Here is a 16,109-nt window from a genome sequence, read left to right as displayed (position 1 = left end):
GATCCTCAGAAACAATATACACGTGGAGTTTTAGTACCATTCACATGAGTACTGCTTGTGTGTTTATCAGCTGCCATATCCCACCCTCTTACACACAACACTAACTGTTTGATCTGTCTAAGTGATAATCATGCTGTTCATTTAATATTTTAGCAGTCGACAGTTCCTACTGCAAATTTCTTGCTGGATCACCCTGCATAAAATTCAATTCTCAATTTCTCTTGGGGAAAGATTCTTCTTGCGTGCTTAGGTTCATTTTATCAACAACAAAATAATAATAATAATATTCTAAAATGTCAGAAACTTCTTTTCCTTTCCAGGTCTTTTGGGTGAAAGGAGGCTTAAGATAAAATTCCCCCCCCCCGTATGACCTTATTTTTTTAAGTTAAAATATACTTGAGGGTGCCCCTTGGCGAAATTGGCGATTTATGTTTGGCGCCATTCCTGTTTGCGCAGAACACTGTGGTAACAGGAATGGCGGCCAAAACTGTATAAATTGTAATGAACCCAATATAAGCGAAACTAATTAACACAATAAAATGAATTTTGAATCGAAATAAAAATTAATGGAGTAAGCACAGAAAGAAGGGGAAAAGAAAAAAACTCACTTCTTCATTAAGCTTCAATATCCTCAGATTTAGGTGCACAGAATAGCAGTTTGATACTGTCTAAATTTATCATGAATAGAATCTGTGTACCTCCATCGCCACATAAATTCGGCGAAATACAAATCGAAAATGGCGTCTGTGGTACCGGACTGGTGGTGACATTTTTTTATAGTCCCTTTTTGTGACTGCCCACATACCTTCGATCTTATTGACCATAAGCAAAAGTAACCTTACCAGCCGGTATCCAACGTAGAACTAACGGACCTCTGAAATTACATATACTGTTGAACATTTAAAAATAAAGCTGAAATCTAAACCTATTAGAATCACGATTAGATTTCAACGTGGCAAGAATCATGGAGCATCCTCAAATATAGTCTACCAATTTTTTCATTACAATTCTGACAAAAATGTTTATTGATTATTGATAACATAATAATTATTTCATTTTATTTTTTTTATTAGTATACAGTATGACAAAAAAATTGAATTGCTTAATTTAATTTGTCGAATTTCAGTTACATATGGAAACTAAAATATTTTGTCAGTTAACAGTATTGAAGTTAATTGGGCAATTACTTACAATGGTTGCAGAGATGAAGCACCATATAGGGAGCTTCCGGCATTCTATAAGATCAACAATGATTTGAGTTAGGCTCTGCCACGCGTGCTTCGAATATGGAGATTAATCTTCGGCTAATGCCCTATAGTAAAGTGTTAAATAATATTGCTTCCTCGCTTTATCTAAGTTTGTAATATTGCTTGTATTAAAATTGCTTTATACAAGTTTATAATGTTTATAATAAGCACCTCTGACATTTTACAATCCAAGCATATTCTCTCTATGGGATGTTGGAGGATGAAAAATTGCCAGCTTATCTCCAGGAAAATGACTTTAAGTTTGTTCGAGAAGCGAACAAAAATGTAATTGCGTAGCAATTATCGGGGGTTGGCGAGCGGTAGCGANACGCAGTTCATTTGCAGTAAACCAAATGGATTATCCACAGAAAATCAGATTGTAACCACGATGCAAAAATTATAAATAACGGAGTATATGACCATATGTTTTGTTCCATACAAAAATCTCATATTTTTAATGTTAAATTTAAGAAATCAGTATTAAATTTGGAACTAAAATTGATACTGCAGAATATAAGAAAGGTTAGAATTTTTCTATGCTATGCGCTTGTTTGGATTGTCTGTTCTATAAAAGATTCTGAAAGAAAGCGAAATCTAAAAAAGGTTCCAAAAATAAGTCCAAAAAGAGCATGCATTATATATATATATATATAAATGGAGATTCAGTGCCATAGTGTAATAACTGCGAACATTGCGTCATCCACCATCATGAAATACTAAAAGAAGTTGCATCATCCTCTTTGTCAGTGAGAGGCGCCAGCCAGTCCCGATGGGGAAGTCCAGACGGGAAAACTCCAAAATTTATAATTAACTATTAACTCTCTTCAGTGGAACAACCTAATTTCTTATTCACATGCATTTTGGTGACCACTGCGAGAAGGTAGCCAATCATGTCAATAATGTTAAACTTATATTTCTATTAAATGTTAAGTTTATTAAATTATCGTCGTTATTTCATCTAATGCTGCACTAACTCCCACATATATATATTAATAGTAAAAGTAGTTTATTATTAATAAAACTACTTAAAATAAAAGTAGTTTTATTTTATTTTTACAGATTTAAATACTTTAATTATAATTTGATTTACATAAATTTGGTGCTTAACCTGTATACTAAATGGAAATATTTTCCCTGTCCCGCCCTTATTTAGGGCATACGGGTAAATGTTTATTAAAATAAAATAAAAATCCAGAAAACAGTACAAGCATAAAATACTTATATACTAAATAATAAAGAAAAGTTAACTGATCCATATGTCTTATTAAGTCATTAAATAACCCACTTATGATTTGCACCTTTTCTCTTAATTTGAGATAAATAAAATATCAATTTTTGTTGCTATCTTATCCTGTTTTGGAGTTCTTTACAAATACTTAATAATGATGCTAAGTTCCTCTGATTTTTGGCCCTTTAGAAATACTTAATAGAGGTGTAACTTTACCTGCTTTTTACACTTTGAAAATACCAAATAATGGTGCAACCTTCCTTCCCTTCAAGACACTCACTTTTGGAACAACCTCCTCCCGATATTTGAAGCTAGTAAAGGCACCAATATATAGTAAAACCGAGCATAATTTTATGTAGCCAGCAAATGAATACTAATGTTTGGCGCAACATATCTCGAAATGTTTTGCACAGTAGTTTTATGCAATAAATCTTTCTCAAAAATCACAGATTAGTAGCAGCTACTTTTTTTCAAAAATGAGTTTTTTCTAGTAAAAGTCAAAACCACCCGATTTTTCTCCACTAGAAGGGTCAAATGGCAGAGGATTTTTATATATATAAATGAAGAATTTTCAAAAATTCCCAAAAAACATGAAAATGAGGCTTTTCGTGCTTTGAGGATGAAGATCGTAAAACCTTTGTTAAACCTTGGATGTCATTCTCATCGTCTTTCACTGCACAACAGTTTTTGTGGGCCCAACATCCACTCACATCGAGATGAGGTACACCTCCAGTAGAGGTAATCGAAACGAAAGAAAACAGTGCTATTTATTTGGGAAAATCTTCTTTGTTTGTTAGGGTATGAATCTTTAGTAAACGTATAATAAGCTGGGCTAAAAGTAAATTTTATGACTGTAATGACCTGTAAATACGGATAACTTATAAACAGAAAAAAAAATCGGTGATTTGACGTAGTAAAACAAACTTATCTACACATCTGCCATGAATTAACCATCAACACACGGTAAGAAAGCTCTCAGAAAAAATGGTTAAATAACAATTTATTTAATTGTTATTATTCCATATTCAAACAAAAAAGTCAAATAACTATAAATAAAATGGTATTGGAAACTGTTAGCTGTGGGAACTTTTTTTTACCTAATACGGTTAAACAAACAGACTTTTATCGCACCCACTAGACCTATCTAATGAAGCCACTTTGTTCCTTGCAGATGATTACGTATTATAGCCGAGAGGGCTAATCAGTCAATCACATAACCATAAGACCGTAGGTTCGAGTCTCAGCGTTGACACTACTATATTTCCAGCAATCCTTTCAACACATGCAGTGTATCCAGCTTCCTGCAGTCCCCAATTTGTGACCCTAGGCTGTTAAAATACGATAATCTCATTCACTCATAGATGGTAGCACCATAAAGCTGCTAATACTATCTCCAATATTCAGTTAATTTCTTTTGACGCGACTTTGAAACCATGATTGTTGTAAACGAGTTGTGAACAGTTTCAAAATCGTAAAAGTAAAAAATGTTTTTTACCGTAAACTTTGCGGTTCAGGAGGGACAGACTGCTGCCGGTTTTTTTACCATAATTTTAGAATAAAAATTCTGACCGCACAACTCACTTGATAGGTTCTTATTCTAGACAAGTAAAGTGCAATTCAGAGATTGTTCTCTGGAAAACAATAGGGGAATAGAACGGAATTTTTTTACACATTAGTCATTTAATTCGTGAAGTTTTTTTTAACAATAATTTGAGCGTTTCACAGCCTTTTTATTTATATCTGAAAATATCGATGGAAATCTCTCGAATGAAATGTTTTGATTTCCATTTGACCTAATTCGGTTCATACAGGAAGAATATTGTTTGATCTAAAAAGAACATTTAAGGCTGCCAAAACATTTGAAGCTATGTTGAATGAACATCATTGAATCACCTGCTTCTCTGTTTTTCCAGCCTGAAAACTTATTCATCCGAAAAAATTCCAATATACGGATCACTACGACTAGCTGGTTCTTTTTCACGAATCATTTATTTATATGCTTTTTCAGCTGTTTTATGAAATTTCACAAAAAGGAATTAAATATATATATATATATATTCTGCATCATCGTATAGGCATTGAAATTCATATAACTGTTTTAATAAAAATCCATGACTGTTTTATTAAGTTTGCAGTCATTTAAAATTTATAAAAATGTAAACAAGCAGTAGAAAGATAAGAAATAAGGGGAATAAATTCGTTTTGAAATTAACTCTTGCGTAAAATGAAAAAATTCTTTTTAGGATCAGATCAGACAAAATCAGCTGGTTCGATGATGTCAATATATATATTTATATATTAGTTTTTTGAAATCTATATTTATAAATTAATTTTTTAAAATCTATATTTATAAATTAATTTTTTAAAATCTATATTTATACATTAATTTTTAAAAAAAATGGAGTGTGGCTTAGAAGAACAAAACTACAGTTTTATCACTCATATAATGAACCTGACATTATTAACTTTATAAAACGACAAAGAATAAAATGGGCCGGTCACGTTATCAGAGTGGACGAAGACCGTACCACAAAAAAAGTTTTCAATGCCAGACCAATTGACACACGAAAAAGAGGCAGACCGAATTTAAGATGGATAGATGGCCGCCTAGAAAAAGACTTTTTGGTCTTAAAAACTGAGAATTGGAAAACACTAGCAAAAAAAAGGTTAGCCTGGAAAAAACTTCTTGAGAAGGCCAAAGCTCACCCTTGGCTGTCGAACAGATGTTGATGATGACGATGATATTAATTTTTTTGGACCTTAACAGAGACTGGTATCGCTCAGATATCACTGATATCGGCAATCCTCTTCCGGAAAAGTACTAGAATATCCCACCTCTTGGCAACATTTTGAAATCTTGCTAAGTTGGTAATTATTATTGGGATCAACGTTGCTTTTTGAGTATTAAGACAAAATCATTTTCAACGTACAAAAAATATTAAAAAATGAAATAATAACGGTATTAAATTAAATAACGGTTAAAGAATGAAATAATAACGATGATTCTAACAGTAAGATATCAAAAGCATAAATGGCGAAAAAATAAACAATTTTACCTCTTTTCTAACGCAATCCAACTTTCGTGCAAGTATACATATCAAATAACAAATCACCTTTAAGAATTTCGGTGGTTTGATCAGACGTTCAAAGTAATCTCCCTGAAATATCATCGGGAAACCTTGCTTGGCGAGATTTAAATAAATCGCCCCAAGGTGGGCGAGATCCACCTTGGTCACTAAGATCCACCCCTAATCATCTTCCAAGTGAACAGTTTTTTTTTTTTTTTTTTTTTTATGCANTTTTTTTTTTTTTTTTTTTTTTTTTTTTTTTTTTTTTTTTTTGTTTCATCTTGGATCAAGCAATTCATTTTATCCTCTTCCACTGCTATTGTAATATCAGAAGAAAACATTCTCCACAACATTTTGTCTGCATTCAGTTTCGATCAACAAATAGCAAAAATCGGCATAAAATCCCCAGCAACTTTGTTGGTCATTCTGACAAATTAAGTAAACTAAGAGACATAAAGGTTTTTTTTTTTTAAATATATAAGTAAAAGTACGCTCAATATACTAGGAATGTTGGCTCTGCATATCGATAATAATACCGGAAGCGAGTCATTCAAATGAAATTGGACAAAGTTCATCGCAGACAGTAAAATAAATAAATAGAATAAAATGCAATCAAATAGCAATTTTTGAATTCCACAATTATCACAGAAAAGACAGTTCTTTCATAACCCTGAGTCAGTTAAAAAAAATCGTGAAAAGGTCTTTAGTTATCGCTGGAAACGTCAAAATAAAAAACATGAGTGTTTCAAAGTCCACAAAGTAATCCTTGTTACGATAATCTATATAGTTTCATTACATGGAATTTTAACAATCAAATCATACTCAGAGCAGAAATCAACAATGGAGTTAAAATCTCTAAAAGTGTTTCTTGGAACTGAGGAGACAACTAAGATCCAACCTTCTCAGCTGAAAAACAAAGTCAAAACTTTAAAAGACACTCGTACTTTCTTTACTTCTTTATGGAAGAGAAACTTGAACCCTAAATTTAGATATGCAGCGGTCACTGGACACCTTCTAAAGAAAGGTCCTCAAAACCATCTTTGGCATAATTCAAGAAAGGGGATGCTGGCGAACCAGATATAACTTCGGGGCTCTACCGACTCTATAAAGCATCCCCAAATAACACAAATAATACTCAGTAATAGATGGCTGGGATATCGAAGGAGAAACCTTGAAATTAGCGCCATGAGAATCGTCACCTTTAAGAACCCCGAGGGCTCACGTCCCAGAGGTAGATCCCCTACTAGATGGCTCAATGACATCAAAAATGACCTGAAAACTCCAAAGATTGGAAATTGGAATTGAGTTGCCATGGAAAAGAGGCGCTGGCGTTTTTCAACTGTTGGGGCAGCCAAGGCCCGCAAGGGGCTGTTGCGGTGACAAAGAAGAAAAAGACATAGAATTTTATAGTAATCAACAGAAAACTCTCCCTCAATCTTAATTATTTCTGCGCTGGTCTACAACGGTGCACAATTAAAAAAAGACTGGTTTTATTAAGGTGCAGAAAATGCCAGACAATAGGTCATTACCAAAACACATTTACTGAGTCATACTGTTATTGTGAGAAGTGCGGATACAAAGATCATAGTATCGAAAATTGCACAGAAAAAGAAGAATTCTGCATAAACTGTCACTCATCCAACCAGGACTCCAATTTAAATCAGGACTGTAATCACAGAGCCTCCTCACCTTCCTGCCCAACTTACTTGCACGAACTAAAAGAGCTACGTCAATCCAATCAAGTCTATACACATCCCTACTAAAAAGACATATATATATATATATTTGTTTATTAAGATTTCTCTATATCTAGTAATACTTTCATCTCTATTAGTTTTTTTTTAACGCTATATTTTTTTTTTCTCTTTCTTTCTTATTAATTTAGTTTATTCATTTTTTTTTAATAATTTCCCATTTCACATGTATATTTTTTTGTCTTATTTCTTCTTAAATTCCACACTTTCAGTAAAAAAAAAAGATAATAATTTTTAAAAATATCATGCTATATAGGCTGGAGTGGAGCTGGATTAGTGGCCAAGTCTTGGGCTATATGGTTAAGGGTTTTTCATAACCTAGGTACATGCCCAGGGCTTGGAGGAAAGAAGAAGAAAAAGTAACTTTTGATTAATAACTAGGTTTTTTAGCATTTTATTCCATATGCTACCATTTTATAAAAGAAACCTGAAATGAAAAAATTCTACTCGCAACTGAAATTCCTTCAGTATTTATTTTATTAATCTAACGAGTTTCAACGAATGATTTGTAATAGAATATTGGTTAATCTACAGTTTACAGATATTTATTTTTATTTAATATTTTAATTGGCGAAATATATAAAACAATAAAAAATCAAAATTCAATTATACTGAGTTCAAAACTTGTTGAAAAAGCAAACTTAAATGTATAGCACCGCCTTTTAACTGTTATATATTCGAAAAAATTCCTTACATTACTCTTTTGAGAAGGAATAAAATAAAAAATTACTTTTTCTATTTATCCTAGTTACAATCATTTTTATCATAATTATCATAGTTATGTTTTCTACATATTAATCGCAGTTCTGTCACATACGCATTCTTTCGTCGAAATTTTTTATTGCATAGTTGTGGTAGAATTTCGTGGATAATACAGCAACCTAAGACGCAAACAAGAAAATAGTCTAAACGTTATAGCCCAATAGATAAAGTATGACAATGTCAAACCACGTGATCAGGGCGAGGCCACTTTATAACAAAACGAAAACTGAATAGCATTGATTAAAATATTATATTTTACACAAATACAGAATTGATCTTCATGAAACGAAGTCGCTTAATCCCGAGAATAAGTTCGTTATTTGGAAAATTCGTTAAATGGAAAATCACCTTTTGAAAAACTTAAACAACACTAAACAGTTTTTAAATTCATAAACACTAGACGTAATAGCAAGTGATACACTTTCATGTTGTAAACTATTTATTTTATGAATCTTAACCATAAAAGAAATCTGTATGGAATGCAAGAATTGAGCAAAATATCATCGAGTGTTACACTATAATGAATGCTACATACATTTTCAACAAAAAAAAAGCTAAATATATGTATGAAATTATAGCTGCATGAGAACACGAAAAGAAGAAGAAACTACTGTTGTTAGTGAACTTAATACGAACTGTTTATAAAACTCCAATTTGTTCGCAAGTTATTGAAATTTTAAGTGATTTTTTTATGAATTCTATATCGCTTTTTTGGTTTATTCAGAGATTCCTTTCATTACTTTTATAATATCCATTTATTAATTTATTTATTAGCACTGCTCAAAATGTGCATTTAAGAAAATTTGACTCCGTTTTTTAAACTACAATGAATATTGTATTTTAAACGAATCAATCTGCAGACAAAAATTAGTTGAAAGGTTTTTTTCTTTCGTTTTTTTTAAAGAAAAAAAACGAAGCTATGTAGATTTTTAAATTCTGTAAATTTCATACCCACTTTTTCAAACAGAAGTGCGCGTTTTATTAATCAGGGTTAATAATTCGCCTGGAAGTAACCTAATTCTTCAAGAAGTAGAATTGATAACTAACTTCCTGATTCTAATTATTGGAAGTAATTGGACAAAAGGGACAGAAGACAAATGTTTAGAAGTATTATAAGAACAACTAAAATTTAATATAGTACCAGAAAGTTAATACAAAGACTTTCACATCTACCTTTTAAAAAAATAACTATTTTCAATCAAAATTTTAAAAATATATATATTAAAAAATTTATTCCGTTTCAGTGCTCATACTTAACCATATTTGATTAAATGTGAATTCAATATCTGTTTTTTTAGTAATGTACGAGGTCTGTTTTATTGTGTACACTAGTAGGAAACGCGTGCGTCGTGACGAGAACTTGCATCATGTCTTTGCATTCCGTGGGAACAACTGTGCTCAGTTACAGCTGTGAGGGTAACATGTACAGTCAAGTTCTGTGCCTTTAAAATGTTCAACAAATGGCCCGCAGCGTATGAGGAACGGTCAGTGATGCATTTTTAGTCGGCAAAAACCTGTCTGCTGAATAGATTCACCGGCAGATTTGTGAAGTTTTCGAAGCTCCCTACTGGCATACTGACAGGAAATTTTGCAACTTCATGACGATGACTTTCTCAACAGCTCACTTGATTGGACTCTTTTGGTTAGGAAGTTTTGGACCCCTTCACCATACAGCCCAGACCTGGCCAGAATAATCTTTTCCGATATTTCAAACATCATTTTGGCAGCACTTATTACAGCTATGACGAACTTGAAACCTTTTGGTTAATGAAGCAGGTGGAAAGTTTGTATGAAGAGGGTATTCTAAGTCTAGCTGTAAGGTATTATAAGTGTTTAACCAAACTTGCCAACTATTTTGAAAAAAAAAAAAAAAAACGTATGTAAAATCAAAAAGTAAAATTTAATTTGTTTCATGAAAAATTTCTTTGGTTTCTTTTTTCAAACGGCCCTTACTTAAAAAACAACAATCGTATATTTTTAGTATATGATTTACCAATATAGTAACACTAATAAGATTTTTATTATGTTATTTTAACAGTAATTAATATAATGATCAAATCAAGCATTATTATACTTATTCGCATAACATATTGCAAAATTACACATCTTAAATTCAGTAACTTTATTTTTATTTTCCGATTGTTGCCTTTCATTTTACGCTTATTTAGAAATGATCCACTTGGATTGGAAGAAACCCATTTCTTCCAAGTCATTATTTATCTTGTTTTATTTTTCTTCGGATTTTTCGACTGTGGGAGAAACTTGTCATGCTTGATTCTGTATGCAATCTTACTGCAGTTTGAACCATGATATCCATTTATTGTTGTCAGGGCCCGACTTAGCTTAATTGGGACGCGGGACGAAAACTTCTTTGGGGGCCGCCTTTGCTTCACCACTTCAGTAATGAAGAACCGAATCTATGGAGGTATTTAAATTTTTCACCTCATTATGGAAAAGAAAACAAGAAAATTGACTAGAACCTAAAATAGCTACAAAATCCCCCCCCCCTTTCCAATGGTCTGACGAAATATCGCTCTGTCCATTTTATTGATTTTCTGATAATTCTATGTCCATCATGCCAAATGCAATCCTCTTTTTGTTATCTTTGTCATTTAGCTGCGAAAAGTTCATATCCTTGCTGACATTTGGGCGGAATTCCGATGAATTTTCTCAATTACGATGCCTCAATTAAACCAATCAGAAGTCCGTATTTTTGTAAACATGTCGCATTTTGCGATACATAAAAATACAGGTTTTTGATTGGCCAAATTTGTTCATCGTCATTGCAAAAAACTAGCTTAATTCCATCCTTGAGTCGGATTCACGAAATATAGACTTTTTGTGTTCATACGATAGATTAATGAAGAAGCTAACGAAAGCATTTCTAAAGAAAATGTCATCTTGAACAACTGTTTCAGATCATGCACAAAACTGAAAGGCATATAACGACACAATTAATAAAGCTAAAATAATTTCGATCATTTCCTTATTATTTGTTTCCAGTGGCTTTACGTTATTAGATTAAGTAAAACATGTTTTTTTTTAGTTCATCCTAACAGAATAGGGATTCAGCATCACTTGGCGTGATGCTCGCCGCTAACTCATGATAGTCGAAATTTACCACTATCAAGTAATTTTCTCCGGTACATATCCTTTTCGAGGGGCCGTAAGACGCTTATTACCGCAGTACTAAAACTTCTCAGACTTGAAGCCATTCTGAAAATTACCAAATATATCACCATACAACTTTGTACTTATATTAGTATAATTAGTACCTATAACATTAGCCCTGCAACATTTGAGTATTGTGCGAAATGCATTTATCAGTGGTAGAAAGTTTTGCTTTTCAGTACAAAACTTATTCTTTTTATTTCAATGACCGTTGATTTTAAATTATTTAGTTTTACATTAACATGGTTCAAAAGCTTAACAATAAACAAAATAAACTCGTGGTTTCAGACATGTGTTGACCTTTCCCATGCGTAGACGGTATTCATTTGAATTTATCTAACATTACGGGGAGAAAAAACTATGATAAATATTTAAGTACATAAACTCTTCCCTTGATCAAACAGAGCTACAAGCTAATAAATATCACTTATATTGATTATTAAATTTAAAGCAATAACTTAAGAAATAAGAAAGAATTCATTCATACCGTTCGAACGTATTTTAATGTCGTAACAGTGACCGTCCCCCCCCCCGTTCTTCGACATTTCACCGTTCTTCGGAGTCTATAAAAGACACACAAACAGACGTAGATTACGTATTTAATAAAAGTTGCACATTTTTACTACTGAAATGTTTTAACAAGCGAGCTATCCTAAAAAGTTTTTGCCAGAAGAAAATAAAATGTAGTAACGCTATTGATAACAGATGATTTTAATAGTCATTTGTTATGAAGGGGTATGATAGATGGGAGGTCATAAAGTACACGTCATGATTTCTGAAAAGAGGAAAAAGATGACTTAGCTGGCTCACACATTTTCATAAAAATAAGAGGAAAATAAATTGTTCGAAGGAAATGCTTTTCTATTAATGTCTTCCATTTAAACCTTTTTGTTGACAGCAGAAAAATTTATTCAGCTAAAAAAGCCCGGCCAGTCATTTTAAACTGGGTTTGTATCTTTCGTATTAAGATGTTGATTTAGATAGTTGTCGCAAGAGCGGATTTCACGTGACATACGAATAGAACAATTTTTTATTAAATGATATAATGAGTCGAGATATAGCAAAAGAAGGCTTATTTTTTTAAATTTTACTGCAGTAATTTTTTAAAGAGAATATTAAATAATAGTTAAATCAATCATTATTTTTCATCTCTTCATTAATTCTTGAGTTGAAGTTTTCTTCGTTACTCAACACAGATTTCGATTTCAGAGAATCGATAACAGAAGATTATTAGATTGTTAATTAGAATTTTATAAAAATGCAAAATAACTGAGAAATGAAAAGTTCGAAAGAAAAAATTGTTTTAAGAGAACGATGAAACGAAGAACTCCGAACTATTTACAGTCCCTGTCCAAATTATTGGAAGCAATGTAGTTTTTTAATAATAACATGTTTTGCACGAGTTTATACGCAATACTTTTATATTTAGACATGTCATGGGTTTTCATTCGGAAGATTTTTAATATACTTCATATTTGTATTTCTTTTTAACGTATTGCGTTACAATGTTAACCAATTTATACACGAACGTAAACAAATGCAAACCGGTTTCAGTCGCGTTCTCGCGTGCGTCAGTTGCAGACGCGTTTCTGTTACATTATGAGCAGTGTTTATTTGTTTCACAGTTTTATACTACGCAGTTATTTGTTTGTTTGGTGCGCCTCTCTCACTGCTCTCTCTGAGTTTCCTATGACATCGATGTCATCGGCATATGCCAGTAATTGAACTGATCTATTCCAAAGTGTGCCTTTTCGGTCTAATCCACTATCTCTGATACATTTCTCCAGAGCTAGATTAAAGAGTAGACAGGCGAGGGAATCCCCTTGACGCAGGCTGTTGAAAATGGTTCCGATAATTGATTTTGAATTTTAACCCTGCATCTTATATCACTTAGTGTAGCCCTGGTTAAGTTAATGAGTTTAATAGGGATCCCAAATTCGACCATTGCTTCCAGTAGTTTATCTCTCTTTATGCTGTCGTAAGCAGCTTTAAAGTCTATAAATAAATGAAAAGTTTTGAAATTATATTCCTTAGTTTTTTCTAAAATTTGTTTTAGGGTGTGAATTTGATCTATAGTAGATCTTTGTGATCTAAAACCACATTTGGTCGGTAAAAGGGAGAAGTCTTGCGAAAAGCAAGTTGGAGAATATTTTATATGCCGTATTGAGGAGTGTAATGCCCCTATAGTTACGACATTCAAGTGGGTCTCCTTTCTTAAATATGGGGCAAATGGAGCCTTCTTCCCATTCAATGAGCAGTTTCTCCGTATCCCAAATTTTAACCATGATATTATGGATGGCGTTAAGAAGCTCTGGTTCATCTGTTTTTAGTAGCTCAGATGGTATACTGTCTGGACCCATTTTATAAACTAGCTTTCATTTTATAAGAATGAGTCTAATGGATTAAATCAGCTACAAAAAAAAATACTTTAGCTATGAGGGAGGGAGAAATAATTTAATTTACGTGAAACCAGTTAAAAGTAAAATGAAGTTAATATTTTTACTTTAAGAAGAATAGGAAAAAATATTTCTATTACAGCCCTTATGAATAAATAATGCATTTATTTTATTCTAAGTAAAGTAAGTCATATGGCGATTCGAAGAGAGATGACCATCTCTGTTTGAGCTGTCTTAATGCGATATGTTGTTCTTTATGACAATAATATGTAAGCAAAATTTAAGTGTTAACTTTATTTACGTTGTCAAATATTTTAGAAATTAAGTATTTTGTTGCTTTGCAGAATGGTGCTAACAATTTCGGTCTTATTATCATCTCTCACTTAAAATCAAAGAATGGTCTCTCATTAAAATGTATAGACATATCAGGTATGGTAAGATTCCTTACAAAAATTTTTAAAGTAATAGAATAAGTAAGAAAATAAGATGTATGTAGAGGAGTGAATTTCTCATCTCCGCTACACTTAATATTTTCAAATAAATTTAATAATTAACATGATGAAATAATTGCAAAATCTATTATTTTGTAATTTTACTTTTAAGATGAAAACTGATAAAAAGAGAACTTTTTTATAACAAAATAAAAACTAATTTTTAAAAAAAAAAAATTTACGAACCTTAAATTCCAATAACCTAACCTATTATCCAATCTGACCCGATAGAAGGCATATTATTTAAATTTACAGACTCAGAATTTGATGAATATCAGTATATTGATTTTTATTTTATTTTATAACCGTCGTTGAACAGCCAACCCCATTCTTGGGCTTACGGCAACTAATGTTCAACTCCATAGCCTTGCAAATTTTGAACCCAATCCAAAAGACAAGAGAACTCCTGGATCAAGTATTGCGAGAAATTTGCCTTCGTTGAGGACTTTTTGATAAAACTAAGCCGCATTTGCGTTGCATGGAAAGGAAAACCACGAAAACCTACCATGGTTAGCTTGACGGAAAGGGGACTCTAACCCATGATCCGTCTACCACTGAGGATATTTTACGTCATCCCTGTGGTCGGTGCAAGCCGGATGCGGAGTTGAAATCGATCGGCTATCGCTGGAATCGATCTCGGGTCACTTCATTGGGAGGTGAGGGCTCTCTATCTCCTGAGCCACTAAGGCTCTTAGTGTGTTAATTGTGGAGAACAATAGAATACCAGAGCTAAAAATGATAAAGATGCGTAATAAGGCTTCGCAAAATATAAAAAAGCTTTAAAATCTTTTGCCAAAAATGTGTATTTCCGAAAGTGACGGATTTAATCTGTAAATTTAATTCTGTTTATTGAAATCTTTTTTTCTTCTATTCCCATGATAAAATTCGTTCATTACAAATCTTAAGTTCTTTACAAATCATTATTTGCCATAAGTTCTTATGGTTAGCTGTATGAAACGCGTTATGTTCCGTATTTTAACATCTCATTTCCTTTACTGTATTGAATCGCCAATTCAACTTAACATTAAGGGCAGATGGCCACCCTTAGGTTTATTTTCGAACATTTTTTTTTTCATTTATAAATTTATTTTCTTCATATTTTGTTTTTAATATTTCATTATTATTTGTTCAAAATATTCGGAGTACGGAATGTATAAGGATATAAAACATGAGTTATCATTTCTTGCATTTTCATTCTTAGAACTTTTATTTTGATTTAAAAATTCTTTGTTGTTCTCTTCTGCACTTGCCCTTTTCCAACATTCTTTCAATTGATAATTATGTTTGGTCAGATCTTTTAAAATTGATGTAACAAAATTTTGTGTATAAATTTACTTTTTTATTCCTAACGAACGATAGCCTTACTAATAATTTACAATTAAGAAGGTGCGCCCCCTGCTCCTAGCATTTCTCTTTTTTCTCCCTTAATATTCAATTTTTTTTTTTAAAAATAATTTATTTAGAAAATCTATAACTATTACAATTTTAGGCTTGAACCTTTCTTTTTTTCTACATTAATCGTTAAATAGCGAACTATTAAATAAAAATAAACTATGCTTTTTCTCAAATATTTTTCTTCTATGGTTACTTAATCAGTGTTTGTCCATTGTATATGAAAGCTGTCCGAACATCTCTAGAATCATTTGTGGTAGAGTTCGGAAAATCGACAAGAGAGAGTAATTTTAGTCCCCGACTCTAAAAATTTTAATGAGTCCTTCAGAAGAGAGGTTTGAAAAAAGAATTTCTTTGCATTAGTTTTTGCTTTAGCATTAGCCATCGTTATAAATTAAATTGTAGGCGATTCTGCTTAGCAGTTTATTGAATGTTCTTTAATATTTAAAAAAAATTTACGAGCTTCGTGATCGAAAAGCATGTTAATGTCCCCAAATGAGTGTTTTAAAGTTATCTGAAGCCACGTGTTTTGTCGATAATTTTGCTTCTAAAACGTGTTTCGATAAAACTAAATGCAGTACAGTCTCGATTATACGATGA

The sequence above is a fragment of the Parasteatoda tepidariorum genome, chromosome 8, assembly GCF_043381705.1.
Source record: "Parasteatoda tepidariorum isolate YZ-2023 chromosome 8, CAS_Ptep_4.0, whole genome shotgun sequence".
Lineage (NCBI taxonomy): Eukaryota > Metazoa > Arthropoda > Arachnida > Araneae > Theridiidae > Parasteatoda > Parasteatoda tepidariorum.
This window is presented reverse-complemented; position numbering follows the sequence as displayed.